Source organism: Emydura macquarii, unplaced genomic scaffold, assembly GCF_026122565.2.
Source record: "Emydura macquarii macquarii isolate MOO-44397 ecotype Brisbane River unplaced genomic scaffold, CSIRO-AGI_Emac_v2 contig_480, whole genome shotgun sequence".
Classification (NCBI taxonomy): domain Eukaryota; kingdom Metazoa; phylum Chordata; order Testudines; family Chelidae; genus Emydura; species Emydura macquarii.
Window position 1 is genome coordinate 3281050 of NW_027130617.1, and position 14910 is coordinate 3295959.

Genomic DNA, 14910 nt, shown 5'->3' on the forward strand with positions numbered 1-14910 from the left:
AATTAAACAGTAATAAGTCACCAGGACCAGATGGTATTCATCCAAGAGTTCTGAAGGAACTTAGATATGAAATTGCAGAGATACTAACTGTGGTATGTGAACTATCACATGTATCAGATGACTGGTAGATAGCTAATGTGACACCAATTTTTAAAAAAGGCTCCAGAAGTGATCCTGGCAATTAGAGGCTAGTGAGCCTAACTTCAACCAATTTGCCTTGTATTGAAATTATAGTAAAGGACAAAATTATCAGACACATAGATGAACATGATGTGTTGGAAAGAGTCAACATAGCTTTTGTAAAGGGAAATCATGCCTCACACATCTATTAGAATTCTTTGAGGGAGTCACCCACCATGTGGACAAGCGTGATCCATTTGCTATAGTGTACTTGAAGTTTCAGAAAGCCTTTGATAAGGCTCTTAAGCAAAGAAAGAAGTCATGGGGTAAGAGGGAAGGTCATCTCACGGATAAGTATCTAGTTAAAAGGTAGGAAACAAAGGGTAGGAATAAATGGTCCATTTTCACAATGGAAATACTAGGGTCCTCCCAGGATCTGTATTGGGACCAGTGCTGTTCAACATAGTCAGAAGTGATCTGGAAAAAGGGTTAAACAGCAAGGTGGCAAAATTTGAAGATGATTCAAACCTACTCAAGATAGTTAAGTCCAAAACAGACTGCAAAGAGTTACAAAGGTATGTCAGAAAATTGGGTGACTGGACAATAAAATCGCAGATGAAATTAAATGTTGATAAATGCAAAGTAATGTTCATTGGAAAACATAATCACAACCACACATACAAAATGTTAGGGTCTAAATTAGCTGTTATCACTCAGGAGAGAGATTGTGGAGTCATTGTGGCTAGTTTTCTGAAAAGCTAACAGAACATTAGGAACCATTAGGAAAGGGATAGATAATAAGACAGAAAATATCATAATGCCACTATATAAATTCATGGTATGCCCACACCTTGAATACTGTGTGAGTTCTGTTCACTAAGTCTCAAAAAAAGGGACAGTAAAGGACAACAAAAATATTTATGCATGTGGAACAGCTTTTATATGAGGAGAGATTAAAAAGACGAGGACTGTTCAGCTAAGAAAAGATATAAGTGTGGGGGGGTATATGATAGAGGTCTATAAAAGTGTGAATGGTGTGGAGAAAGTGAATAAGGGAGTGTCATTTACTGTTTCACATAACATAACCAGGGGTCACCCAATGAAATTAATAGGCAGCAGGTTTAAAACAAACATAAGTAAGTACTTCTTCATACAACACACAGTCACCTGTGGACTTCGTTGCCACAGAATGTAGTGAAGGCCAAAAGAATAACTGAATTCAAAAAAGAATTAGATAAGTTCATGGAGGATAGGTCCATCAATGACTATTAGCCAAGATGGTCAGGGATGCAATCCCATGCTCTGTGTGTCCCTAATCCTCTGATTGCCAGAAGTTGGGACTTGGCAGTGTGGGATGGAACACTGGATAAATTGCTCCGTTCTGTTCACTCCCTCTGAAGCTTCTGGCACCAGCCACTGTCAGAACACAGGATATTGGGCTGGATCATTGATCTGAAGCAGTATGGCCATTCTTATGTGGGTGGACTGAGGGATAGAATATATGAGTGTCTCAAGGTCATTTAATCCAAACCTCTCAGGTATTGTTTGCTCTGTCTAATTTTTTTCTACTTAAATACATCATTGGACAATAATAAGTCTTCAAATGAATTCAAAAGCTGAACAAGAAACATTTTTGCGCAAACAAGTGATATTAAATGTACAGCTGCTAGGCCTAGTGTGCAAGCATTGATGAATTTTGTTCCTCAGAGAAAGAGAAATCCACATTTTTGTTGAAGAATTACTTCATAAAAGCACAGGTTTTGATCTTTCTGATGATTTGTTTTATTCAAATCAGCATATTAATTTATTTCCTAATATTGTGCAGCATGTTTTAGTCATTTGGGTACATGTGTCCTCATGTTTTAATGGAGAAAGAAATGCATTTAACACAAATGATACAGAGGTTTGGGTATATTTTAATAGAAACATTTCCAATATACATTCCTTTACAAATACATTAGCTATTCATTATGTTTTGCAAATGCAGAATTTGGGTGCACTATTTAGAAAATTGCAGACACCACTGTTTCCATTGTCAGCTGTTTACTTCATTATTTTGACCTATTGATTTTGGTTGAGTGCCTATGAATTCCACATGTGATTATACGGGAATTTTGCACTGACTGAGTACAGTATGTAATATTCTTACTGTCCTTAAGTTTCTGCTCCTTTCAATGAAGATGAGTCAAACAGAACCAGGTGGTAGGTTTCTCTCATTTCATCTCAGCATCTTTAAATATCAGAAGTGAATAGTTAATATATCTTTAGGATTCTCCATAGCCAACAATGCTGAAATTAAGCTAATTGATATAAGGGGGTTGGAGCACATATCTAGGTGGTTAATGAAGTCCATGTATAGTTGCACTGACACTGACTCTTAAATGTAGAAAAGGGCAAGCTAAGGTTTACACTGTTAGAACTCATCATGGTTTTAAGTCATTTGGCAGAAATTCTGGCTTGTCCCTCGTCTACATGCAGGAATTAGTTGTTGGCCACTGATAGATGCATTGGGGCTATTCCTGAGTATAGTTAAGACCTCTGTAGCAACTGTTTCCTTTGGACTTTGGTTTCTTTCACTAGTAAAAAAATCTTTTTCATAAACACTTGCAACATAAATGGAAGTTTTTCTGCCCCTTACTCTACCTCATCCTGCTGGAGTTTATTAACCATCTAGACATGTGTTCCAACTGCCTATGGAGATTCCTAAAGATATATCAACTACTCAGAAATCAGGGCACCCATAACCACCAGTCACTTTTGAAAATTTAAGTCACAGTGATTGTTCTATAGAAAATTCTAGACCTGCATTGGAATGGCGGGTATCTCTTTGGATTGGGATAAGTATTTATCTTTTGTACTAATGAGGTTTGTTCATTTTATTTTGCTTTGGCTTTTCAAAATGTTTTCCATGTTATAGATGAATCTCATCTGTCCAGGTTTTACATTCGTATAACTTCACTGTCTTCAACACATCCTAATTTACACCAGTGTAAATGAGAAACGAATCAGGCCCATCTGTGTGTGTGTGTGTTTGTGAACATGAGTTTGAAAGGGAATAAACATTTGAGGTTAATCTAAATAACTGATGAAATTTGCTGTTGCTTCTCCTAAATACAATGTAGGTGCATTTATCTGGATGTTATATATAATATAACTCTTAAAGCCACAAGTTCTAAATATGGCAAATGTGGAAACTTGGCTTATGTCTCTATTCCCTAAAAGTTTTTTTTTTTAATTTTGATTTTAGTATCCTTAAGTATCCATTGATTTTTCTAACCTAATTTCATTTCTGATGTATTTAAGATCAAGCCAGCTTTGCCATCCATCTACAAATCACTTTGACTTTACAAGCCAGCTCTGCTACATAGCTACAAATCACTTTGACTTTAGTCATGAAATTAGAGGCAGGTTTAATTTTTTGGAAAGTAAATGTAATTCTTAAATCACTTACCCTGGCTATCTTTTATAATTCAGCTTGTGATTCTGTTTGCTGCACTTCCTGGCTCATGGACTCCATCAAGGTAATCATACAACTTATTGTAGCTGACTCAAATCTTGGCAATCTGATCAATTGTGTTCAGATTTTTCCTTTCAGAAAAAAATGCCTTGATTTAAAAAATTCTAGAACACATGTTATAAGGATAAAAGAAACAATTGTTTTCTAGTGTGTGTAAGAAAGAACCAGGTTGTATATAGTATTATAAGAATAATATAGTGCCTTCCACCAAAATGTCTCAAAGCAATTTATCAACAGAAATAAATTTAGCTTCATCACAACTATGTGATATAGGCAAGTATGATTACTCCAGGTAATTTTCAGAAGCACATTATACAAGTGACTTAGGAATCTAAGTTCTATTGAAAGTCAGTGGGATTTAGGCTCCTATTTCACTTACGTGTTATTGAAAAAAGGACTTAAGTTCTTAAATCATTTGGGCATTCTAGAAAATGTTACTCAAATTGACTTGCCCAAGACTACTTAGGAAGTCTGTGGGAGAATTGTGAGATCGTCTATACCCAAGCTGTTTAACAAGATGACCAATGGGTCATTCCAGACCCTTATTAAAGTGGATTGTACATAGGACTCAATCCTACAGACAAGGATTATGTCTTCAGAAACTCAATGAAAGAAAAGAAAAAATGGATTATCTAATTTATTTTATCACTACTCTTATCAGAACTTTCTTTTTCACATGATGTGGGGTTTCCAGGGATTCATTCATAACCTTTGTGAGAAATTTATTTTTAACTGGCTTTGGTTCTGAATTTCTTCTGACAGATTCTAAAAATCATAAAAAAGCCCTCATAGTTGTTTTCATGAAGCTGTCCTGAAGCTTATGGGTCATATGAAGAAGGAAGTGGCTCCTTGGATCTTTCTGACATTGAAGTATTTGAAGAAGGAATCATCATTTTTTATCTTCAATAGACGCTGTCAATAGAAATTCATTGGAATCACTGTTTGGTGAAATTATCTGCCTGGAATCATTATATGATAAAATATAGTGGCATCTGTGAATTTCAGATTCTTCATTCACTCTTGGCTAACATTTAATGTTTGCATTAGCTTTAGGATTGCCCCAGATACTTTCCTTCTCAAAATCTTTTCATACTTTTATATTTTGTATTTGGACTATTCCCAAATTTATATCATTCAGGGCAATAGAGTGCCACGTTTTCAGAGATATTTAAGCTTATGGATTTCAATGTGAGTTTAGGCACTGAACCTGCTTAGGTGCTTTTGAAAATTCCACTAGGTGCCTAGCTGCATCAATGGGACCCTAAATAACTTTGAAAAGCTAGCCTAATATTCCAACCATCCAACAGACAGAAGTAAGGGAGGCAGAATCTCACCCTAGGATTGTTTGAGAATGTGCAGAAATATTAAAATACAATAGTTGACATCTTTTTATCTGCATTTTAATGGAAAAGAAGCATTTAAGTCAGGAATTTCTTGATTAGTCTGACACATTAAGGGTCAAAAAAGACATCTGTTGAAAAAACAAAAGTTTACTGAACAAACTGCAGAACCCCTGGAATACCTGTATACTAACGCCAGGCGTTATATAGTAACCTCTCAATGGGATGTAAATCAGCTTTGACAGAGCAACTTTTTCCTTCAGGCTGTTGTCCTTTCCCTATTTTTGTTGAGCCATCAAATATTCTCTTGCACCTGTTTCATGAGATTATTACAAAGCAGATAATTTTCTGCTTATGCATATATTTTAACTGTAGATTCTTTATCGATTGATCTAAAGACATCACCAGCAAATATTTACAGAGATGACTCAGTATTATTGTATATTTGACAGATTTCTTGTAATGTATCATTTATTGCGGAAGGAGAACTCATCTAATATGAGAAGAGAGCCGATGCATTTTAAAGTATGCATTGCTGCCAAAAACCTCATGCATATGGACTGACTCTATGTTTGACGGTGTGCAATGGGAATACCAGATGTCAACTAATCAATCTATACAGAAGTTTCAAAAACACAAATTTACAGATAAGAAGTTAGCCATTTTCTCCATGCCATGAATGCTGGAATGAAAATCGAGAACTATTGAGTGACTACATTTATGTGGGTGTTATTATATGTTAAGTTAAATGGGAAGAGATACTGTAGGTGAAGCAGTAACTCTTTTCTCTATGCCTGATGGGAGCAGCAAATCTCAGGGAATCTAAGTATGTTAAAAAATGCATCAAGTGCATGTTTTAAATGTTGTTATAAAGCATTACATACAAAAAGACAAAAATTATGTACAATAACTCAAGATTTACAAAGGGGAAATATTTAAATTTTAAGCAAACTACAGCAGTGCTACATAAATGTTTTTCCCTGGTCATTTGGATCTATATCAAAAAGGTTAAAGATTTTAAATATTTAGCAAGATGTACCTTTAACCTTAACTCCTCTTGGGAGGCAATCTAAAATCTGCCCAAATCATTAAATTAATCCTCAATGGCTTCTGTAATATCAAAGTTTTATTTCTTTAGTATGCAAATGATACTATTAATGTTTGAAAATATACAGCACAAAAAATCATCCACCTGTCTAATCAGGTTCTGGGCTGAAATCTTTAACATAGTTACTTTTATATTGCATGTGTATATAGTAAAATATAGAATTACAATTAGATTGCAAAGACAAGCTTTATTTGAAGGATAAAAAGATTAGTCTTTTCCCAGAAAGTGTATGTGCCCATATTGTGAACCGATAGTATAAGAAAAAAAAATATTACCATAAAAGTGTTTTTTTTTTGTATTAATTCACTAATTGTGAACCTCCACTTTTTCTGTAATTCCATTGGATCAGATAGTAAGAGGTGCCGAAAACTTGCATCTCTCACTGACACCAGTGCTTAGCATGTTAGGATTTGGCCTATTGTGTGTTATCAAAGAATGGTATTTAGCATAGTTAACCAGACTTCATCTCCAGCAAACCACCTGCTTCACTTTTCAATGCTAGCAGACTTGTGAGGAGTCCTGGAAGACTTTGCACTGGTCTATGCTGCAGTATTTCCGGGGAAATTAAAAAGTACCTCTAATTCCTTTTCCTGCAAGCAGTTATGAGGGTGCTTAACTGTGACTCAGTCAGACCATTCATGTTTATCAAGTAAAGTACAGCTATGAAATGTGTTTGCAGGATCAGGGTCTTAGTTTTGCATGGAGTGATTGCATGTTAATTTGTTGCCCATTTTTGATAATTCTCAACTGTGGATGCATGAACACTGCTGAGGGAGAAGTACGGGAGCTTATTGTTAACTGATCTTGTTTGACATCACTGTGTAAGTGGCTTTATGTGGTTCTTTTAATGCCTGTCACATCTTTGTCTTAGAAGCAGTCCCAAACACCCATCTCCCCCAGACTTTGGGACATTTTGGATCTGAATCCAAAGTGTAGGGGGAGACTGGGACTGGGAGCCAGGGAGGGAAACTGATGACTGATGGGGAGGAGATTGGGAGCCAGTAGATTGGGGGAAACTGAGATTGGTTGAGGAGCTTGGGAGGAGAGTGGGATTGGTGGGGAAGAGACTGGGACTGAAAACCAGTGGGAAGGAGATTAGGGGCAGGGAAGATTGAACTGATAAAGAGCCAGGATGTAGAGGACAACTAGCACTGACTGGGCAAAGACACTGGAACTGATCCAGTCCCTATTAAGGTCAATTTAAAATCTTCCAATTACTTTAATAAGCATTGTATTGGACCTTTAAATTTAGGGAAATTTGGGTTGGGAACAGAATCCGAAATCTCTTCTTTATATGACTGCACAGTTCTTTTTCTAGTTCATCTTTCCTTTAAACGTGCACTGCATTGATTATGACAAAAATATACCAGATCAACAACAAAAACAATTAAAAAATCCATCTTTCTGCAACAAATATTTGATATAGTTGATCATTGTTATATTTTACTGTGCACTATAACACATTTAACATCTAATACATTCTTAACAGTATTTCAAAAGCAGTTACCCAGTTACCCAATGTATGCTTATATTACTTCATTTTTGAAATGTGGTTAAAATCTTTGTTCCCGTCCTGGCACAAAGGGAATGGAAAGTCTCTTATGTCCCCAGCATAAGGGGTGAATTGAGGCTTGGGTGTAAAGGAGCAGAAAAGGAACATGGCTGGAAAGCGGTGCATTTTGGCAATCCCAAACTGACGTGCTGTCCCTTGGGGACCATAGCCAGCTGCTCAGGGCTCATGCAGATCAATCAGAAAGTGTGATTGGCTTACCCTTGCTCCCACGCTAAGCTTATTTCCTCACAGGAGAGAGTCTTAGCCAATAAGTCATTTGCACAATAAGAGTTTTAGAATGACTTATGAAGAGACACATTCACAGCTGCTTGGGAATGGTTTTAACTGTGTCTATCATATATAACCATATAAATTCTTTGAGAAACTCTTCACTTTCAAGGTCCTTCACAGCCCATTTCCATCTTACTTATCATCTCTTGTTCAGAATTGAAGGGTCAATCCTGCCTCCAATCAATCCATGATGCCAGTGTCCATTGTGCAGTTAAATTTTCAAACAAGCACCTTTATGCTTTCTCCCCTGCTGACCCTCATGCTTGGGAGGTACTTCCTGTAAACATCTGTAAAGCCACTTCCCTGTTCTTCAAATTCCTCCTTAAAACTAATCTCTGCTGTGACATCTACAAAAAACTTGACAATGGTTGGGTTGCTGGTGTGCGAGACCACAGCCTCTTCTGATCAATATAGTCTTCTTGTTCATTTTGTACACCCCCACTGGTTTGTCTACATCCATCTGCTGTCTCTTATCTTAAACTTACATTGCAAGCTTGGAGTAGAGATTGTCCTTTTATTATGTGCTTGCAGAATGCCTAATACTGTGGGGTCTTGGTCTAGGACTGGGGCTTTAAGGCTGTATGACAATACATATAATGTACTGTACTACAATTGGTGGAATGCCATCAACATTTGTGGCATAATTCCTTAAAACTTTTACAGTTGTTATGCAAGACAAATTCTGCCATCAGATGTTACACGCAGAATTGACTTCAGCGATGCATATCTGAAGGTGGAACCTGGCTCTGTTCTGGGTATGTCATGCATTCTCACACCTCTGGGAAATTATATATATATATATATATATATATATATATATATATCAGAGCTGAGAAACTGAAATAGGAACCAAGAAAGGGAGAAGATTACTGCTGGAAAGTAGGCTTTTCTTGTTAATGAAAATTATTGAAATTGCTTGACTGGTCTACTGAGGAATTACAAAGCACATATTCAGTCACTTTTTCTTTTTAAGACAGCTTGCCATTACTAATAGACACATCAATGAAAGTTACAGAAAAATTTCAACTGCTGTATTTATTGAATATTTTTTTATTACCTAATCTGGTCCATTGCAAAAAAAAAAAAAAAAAAAAAAAAAAAAATTAATGACTCTTTCCATGATTATGAAAGAAATTTAAAAATACAATATATATATGGCATGCTGGAGTACCATTGCCATGACATGTGTTAATAAACTAGTAATCTGAAAACTTTTTAATGTATTGAAAACAGGTAAAGAAAGTGTGATTTAGATTAGAGATTGGCCTAAAGCAAAACTTCATATGCAAACTTGGGTTCAGTTCTGAACTTTGCAGCTGGTCTGTCTCCAGTGGTCTGTCTCCAGTCTCTAGGGATCTGAGTTACTACTGTGAATTCTTTCCCAGGTGTCTTGCTGGTGTGTTTTGCCAATATGCTCTGGATCCAACTGATTGCTGTATTTGGGGTCAGGAAGGAATTTTCCCTGAGGTCAGACTGGCAGAGACCCTAATGTTTTTTTGTCTTCCTCTGCAGTATGGGGGTCCACTTTCTGGTTTGAACTAGAGTAAATGGTAACTCCTTTGTAACTTGAAGTCTTTAAATCATGATTTGAGGACTTCAGTAACTAAGCCAAAGGTTATGAATCTATTACAGGAGTGGGTGCTTGAGCTTCTGTGACCTATGATGTACAGGAGGTAAGATGAGATGATCATGCTGGTCCCTTCTGGCCCTAAACTCTGTGTTAGAACTATGCCCCCAACTTGGAGTGGAATGGGAGTATTTTGAAATCCAAGTGCATATGTTCTAGTTTGGGCCTACTCTAATGGAGATTAGGATACTATGTGTGTGTTTTTTGTTTTGTTTTTTTATACAGCATGGTTTTCTTTAAGCAGCATTTAACTACTCAATTGCCATTGTCAGGCCCCCTGGGTCCATGGGGTCATCACACTCCACATTGTAGACAGCAGAAACCCAACTAGGGCAAAGGCTTCCCACCACCTGTACTCTAACCTGGAGAGTCCCAAGGCTCCTATTTAAGCCAGAGTGTCACGACCTATAGGCCTCAAACCCAGGTGTACAGGATTCATAGGAGCAACCACACTTCAACCCTCCACTTGGCCGCCTGCTAACTATTGACCCAGGACCAAGCTCCATTTTGATGCACTTCCCCCGACATCTTATTGACGGTGTCCCAGAGTAACCAATTGGACCACTGGCCCTACTTAAGCCAGCAACAGGAACAGGAAGTTGTCTGTACAGGTGGGCTTTACCCTGCTATTGACTGCTGGTCTGGTGTTTATCTGTTCCTGCCTTCTGATCCTGATATCCTGTCTTGGCCTGACTTTTGATCCCTACCCTCTGGTTCTTCTCTGGATTCTGATCTAGTGTTCTAACCCAGCTTGATTCCTGGAAACTGGCTCCTGGCTATTGAAGCCTTGGGTTGTACCTGCTCCTAACCCCTCCGTCAGGCTGCTCACACTCTGGCCCTGACAACCAGTGAGCATGAGCATAACATTGTAGGGAAATTTTCTCAAATTATCAAACTACCAAATCAAGTCCCCGATGGCTTTGTTCAGTCTAAACTGGTCTCTGGCTACAGATGGCCCAGCAACTGTTAATTGTGAGTATTGCCAGTTCCCCTATGTACATGAACATCTCTGGCCTCTATCAACCCACCATTCCCCAAATGACCCCTTCCAGCTCTCCTTTCATCAACCAAGTTCCTCCTTGCTTCTATCATTACAGATCCTCTTTATGGATCTTCAAGTCATTTATCTCCCCACTAGTTTTCTCTCTCTGCTTTCTAGGTTTTCTGAGTTTTCTCTACCACCAGAGACCTTCTCTGCGTGCTCTCCTCTTGCAAGTCTCCTCTGCCTCGTCTCCTGGCAGGTCTTCTTTGACTGTATATTCCAATGCCTTGCATACTTCCTGTGCTGCTGCTTCAACCTTCTCCCCCGACCCCCCTTCCTCAAACTGCTTTTCTTCCTCCTCTTACTTTTTTCCCTTCTGCTTTACATGCTGGCCTCCAATCTGTATAAAGAAATAAGTGGTGAGTTTCTGGCCTGTCCCACAAGATCCTCTGAAATGGTGCTGGTGTGGTGTGGTAGCTGCTGATGCTTAGCATTTCTTAGCTGTATACAGAGGAGGGTATATCCCTTCAGCTTCCCTACCCATTTGCGTGGCACAGAGAGAGATCTCAGATGGGAATGGCTATTGCTATGTTCATCTGAATGGAATTATGAAAGGAAAAACCAGATACCAATGACTTACTCTAACTTATGGTTTTGAAATATTTAAAAAATAATTAAAGAAGTTATCCAGTAGCCATCCAGTAGCCATTCAACCTTTAGGGCTATAATCAGCAAAAATGTTGTGCAGACCTTCTGTACAAAGTAGCCAGTTAAAGAGGCTTATTCCCCTTTTTCAATGTTTTCAGTTGAAATATGGATGCCCTGTAGAATTTGTTTCTTTAGTTGGAAGATCCAGGAAAAAGTAATGTGGGTACCAATCTTTCAAAAAATGGAAAAAGCATGATTAAGCAATTAATATCCAAAACCTCTGATTTCTACCCACAATAAATCATGGAATGAGTATTAAGAGAAAAATCATTAAATAGCAAGTGGATGATAGGAGCAAGTGTCAATACTGTAACTAGTTGAGGTTTATAAAGAGTAGTTTATGTCAGAAAACTTGAGTGACAGATAAAAATATTTAATAAAATAAAGGGAATGCAGTAGGTTTTACTACATCATACTCTACAACTTTCAAGTCTCTACCTGAGTTATTTCTTAAACATCAGTTATGAATTAGATTTAATTGGCTGACATGAGATTTAGCTCAAGATTTAGCACAAAGAATCTACAATATAAACCTCTGCAGGGATTATTGCCTAAACTAGAAGGCTTTGTTATGAATTTACAGAGGCCAAGAGAAATGGGACAAAGGATCAGCTAGATCATAAGAAGAAGTGAGATAAAGGAATTGTCAGGAAGGCATTGAGATGCATAAGTTGCCTAGTACAGGTATAAAATGGAAGAGAATGAAGTAGCTGTTGAAATATTATTGTAGATGGTACATCTCAGGGCAGATAAGGAAGAGCAAAAACAAATGCCCTCCTGACAGTATCTTTAACCAACATGTAATTATGGATTTATCACAAGACTACTCACACAGAAAAAAAATTCAGTGGAGGAATATGGCATATTTAGCATGATTCTGTATATTGGCCCTAACTGCTAAGAAGCTGTGCTGTGAGGAAATTCAAGGTGAATCTTCCCACACAGTGAAAAACACATGTTGCTTTCTCTCCCATGGAGATTTTATATTTGTTCTTTTTTGCTTTCCTTATTCTAAAATAAAAGTCACTTAGATACTTTCAGGCTATTTTTTTCATGTCTATGGAAAATATTACACCACAATGTTTGTAGCCATATGTGCGTGGCATGCTCCTGATTGTCCTTTTGTGGTATTTGTTCCACTTATTCTTTCTCTGTTTTTTATTAATTTTTTATTTCCTCTGTTGAGTTCATGACACATAATAATAATCAAATTCTGGAACTTGATAAAAGAACAGTAATAAGAAATGTCCAGCCTACATAGCTACAAGTTTTCATTTCTTTCATAAGCATTATTAGGGAGATTTTCAAAGGCACAAATGACTGTTACATGCCTACTGAAATTAAACTGGAGTTAGACAACTAATTGCCATTTGTTTCTTTCGAAAGCTCCCCTGATGTAACATTTGATTGCATCCACTAGAGTTTCTTATTTTGACTGCAAATCCAGCTCTTCTTTTTGAGGGCCTGTTGTATTCCTGGTGTTCCACTGTCAGAGCTGTGGCCCAGTACCAGCAGAAAGTCCACCTGAAGTGGGAACATTGTGCTGCCCTGTCAGGGATCTTGGATCAAGCTTTGACAGTCTGGAAAGCGGGAGGAGTGGCTGAAGAAATGCAGGGATGTGGAAGTGTGTGATGCAGAGAAGATCCCAGAAAGATCCAACCAGAATTTATAGCTTCTCCTCACCTTGTCTAGTTCTGCCTAACCTCCATGGACAGCAAATCCCTCCCTACGTATGGCTGGCTCAGTTTCCCTAGCCACAATATATAATATAGCTATCAAATGAACACATATATTTTATTGACATATTTACCATTTTTAAGCAAGTTGGAAGCCTACCAGTGCCATCAATCATCATAATAAAATTAAAAGAATTGCAATTTGTATTTTTTATGTATACCAAATACTTCTATGTCTGTATTTTCAGAATTTTTTTTAAATGCACAAAAATGCTGGAATGATCCAGTCACAGTGCATTGTTTCTTTACCATTGATGGTGGTTCTCCTGTTTCAGCCTCTTGTTTTTGTTTCTTTTCATTCAGTTTATGTTTAGCGCTTTCCATATGTTCTACAATTGTCTGCCTTCTAATGTAATTTACAATACAGTACAGTATAGAACAGCGCATTACCCATCAATGTAAAATTTGTCCTTGCCAAACGCAGTGACATGGTCATTGGGGTGATTTTTAAAGTTTTCAGCATCTTTTCATAACTTTAACTATGTCTTCAAAACTCACATCTGGAAGCTGAAGTGAAATTTGAGATGCATTAAAACATGAACCCCTTTACTCCATTGAGTAGCCTCCATACTCTGGAAGCAGTTTACTGGAGTTTGTTTAGCGATATAAATTTAAAGCACATTCAAAAATCAACCACAAGAAGGGAAGGTTGCGCACATTGAATAAGTGACATCAGTAAAATTTAGTTAATACTTAATGTTATTTTTTTCACACAATGTAAAAACTAAAGATCCTCTGTAAAAAATGCAAATTCCGTATTTTTTCCATGGCAAACAGATTTCTAGGATCCCTGGTGATCTATGTGAGATGATTTGATGGTCAGCTCCGTATCTAGTGGACAGATGTTCCTATCACAAGAGCTATCATCACATTTGACACCCTTGTTGGCAGACAGGACATGGATTGAGTAGACCTTATTCAATCTTACTCTTACATCTTACTCTCCAGAACAACAGTGAGGTGCTCCCCCTAAAACAAAACTGAGGTACCTTGGCGGGTGTTTGCATAGTCACTGCCCCTGCTGAACTCTTCTGTGGTTTAAATGGAGGAATTCAGTTTTCAGGTCTGTCAAACCAGCACCATCGGTATTAAAGCCACAAGAAACAAAACATAATCCTTGGCTGAGTAGAATAAAAATTCTTGCTCTATTCTCACTACAGTATGACACGGTTCCTGACATATAATCCAGCTTAAAGTAATTGTTCAATGGGAAAAGATAGCACAAGGGAGTCTTGGGGCTGCTGTCACTAGAACAGATGAGAAGGGGAATTTCTATTAATTTCAATAGAGATAATGCACAGGCAGGGTATTCAGCTCCATTTTAAAGTTGAAAGTGGTAAATCTGTTTAAAAATATAATAGTTTTTATAAATTCCAACATGATTCCATATCTGAAAAGTAAACAGAAGGGAAAATGAAATGTTTTGAAAAGAATGCTGGCATCTGCCAAAGAAATAAGTGGAACTAACTTTTCTCTTCATATTAATGTCAGTTTTAATTTTCTTTATCTATGGAAGCACTTGAAGGACCACTCTCTCTAAAGAGAAACAAGACGGTAATGAAAAGGCTTGAATTAAGAAAACAACCTGATCTGATGAGGAGCATTTTAGCTATTATGGCAAGATATCTCCACAGGAAAGAACTCATTCATTAAAACACTGCCATTGCCAAGTGCACAGGACCCAAAAAGACACATCAACAGAGTTTCACGTGCACCCCTTGAATGTTTAAGTAATCATGCTTCCACCTTGTACATAACAATTTATCAGATGTATTATGGCCCAGATTTTAAAGATATTTAGGTGGAAAATTTCATTTCTGAAATGAGATTTAGGCTTCTAAATCAGCAATGCCTAAATATCTTCAACAATCTAGGCTATATATGCTTATATAGCAATACACTGTAAAATATCTTGTTATGTAGTATTGT